We start from the raw sequence: 1781 nt of genomic DNA, 5'->3' as shown, positions 1-1781 counted from the left end.
CATCCCTCAGCTCAACAATGATGAGTTAGTCTATGCTCAGCAGGGTATCCCAAGCTCCTGGATATGGTTAGTCCCATCAGTATGAAGCCCAGGAATTTATCTGACAACTGAGGGAATAGAGGTTCTCTTTCCTACTGACAGGAACAAAGACCATACAAATATAACCCTAGAATCACTGGCATCTTGGAACTCTGAAGGGTACAGTTCATACAGTAGAAGCCAGAACAGAGAGAGTAAAAGAAACAAGATCCTTGCTGTCATCAAAATTTATCTAGAACCCAATAAACTGAGCCTAAAATATAGTGAGCATAATCACCATAAAAAGCATGATCTGGGCCCCTATTATCATCCCTGAAGAACTAAACCACCATCTGCAGGATCTAGGATAAACTTTAAAAGACTGAGAGCATTTCAGATTTCCACCTGTTAAGGAGTACCATTCCTTAAGGGTGGACTTGTATACATTTGCCACTCTGTGACATCGAGAGTAATAAATGGGAAACTCTCACGTTCTGAGGTCCAAGCTTCTCTGAAAACTATCTACACAGCAGTCAAGAGCAGCTGAGAATGAACCTTGAAGCAGTGTAAAGACCCTCATCTGAGGCCTGACACTGTCAGTGCATGGGTATAAAGTATGTGGATAGAAAAGCCCCACAGGCAGTGCCTGTGGCTCAAAGGAGTAGGGTTCCAGCCCCATATGCCAGAGGTGGAGGGTTCAAACCCAGCCCCAGCCAAAAACTGCAAAAAAAAAAAAAAGAAAGAAAAGAAAGAAACAAAAAAAAAAAAAGAAAAGCCCCTGTTGAGTCAAAGTTATGCTTCTAACTTCCCAATGTTGTCGTTTGAATGGAGAAGTGTGTGTTCCTCTGAATATATGCAATACAGTTTCAAGCAGAGTGGCTGAGTCAACTGGAGAGAGTTACAAAGATAACAAAAAGAGGGGAAATGGAGAAATAGTTTTCAATCGGAGGAGAAAGACTCTTCCTTTCCCTCTTCTTATAATTTTCTCTTCTCAACGCATTTGAATAGTTACAGAAAAATCCCCAAGAAATTATACTATAACAACATTCAAAAGTTGCTAAGGGATGCCTTCCAGAAATAGTGTAGTGAATAAAACATGTTATTTGTAGTTATCTCAGGCACAAAAGTCCATCTTTTCTTTGGTTACTATAATTGTACCCCTTTCTTCTTCCTAAATAAGGCCCTTCAGCTTCTTGCTGCTGAGAGACATTGAGGTGTTCAAGACAAACTTTGTAGATTTTGAACAATGCCATCGTTTATACACAGAAAGGATTTGAACATAAAAAGAATCTTTGAAGAGTGGATAATTTGGCAAGTTAGGCATAGAATCTGATAAGCTCTACAAATGAAAGGATATGTTGATATACACCTTTGCTTATTGCCAATCTCCGGAGAGCATTTAAACTAGCTAATTTGTTATTTCAGATCTAAGTTGAAACATTGGTATCAAAGTCAGTTCTATATATCTTTGAAATATTAAAGAAAAATATATCTGCCTTTTTGTTGTTGTTGCTATTTTGATCTCACAAGAAAAGAACACAATTGTCACCTGTATACCACTGAACAAAAGATCGAGATTATGGAACAGTGGTAGAAAATATATACAGAAACTCAGCAAGATGACTCATAAGTTCAGCGCTGAAATAGCTCGGCTTTTGTATACGGTGTGACAGATCTGCCAACAACTAACTAATGTAATAGAATAATGAATCATTTGCGACTAGAGCTATTTAAAAATTCCTGTAAAGTACACCTACATATGC

Source organism: Nycticebus coucang, chromosome 13 (assembly GCF_027406575.1).
Source record: "Nycticebus coucang isolate mNycCou1 chromosome 13, mNycCou1.pri, whole genome shotgun sequence".
NCBI lineage: Eukaryota > Metazoa > Chordata > Mammalia > Primates > Lorisidae > Nycticebus > Nycticebus coucang.
Note: the sequence above shows the minus strand (reverse complement) of the source record.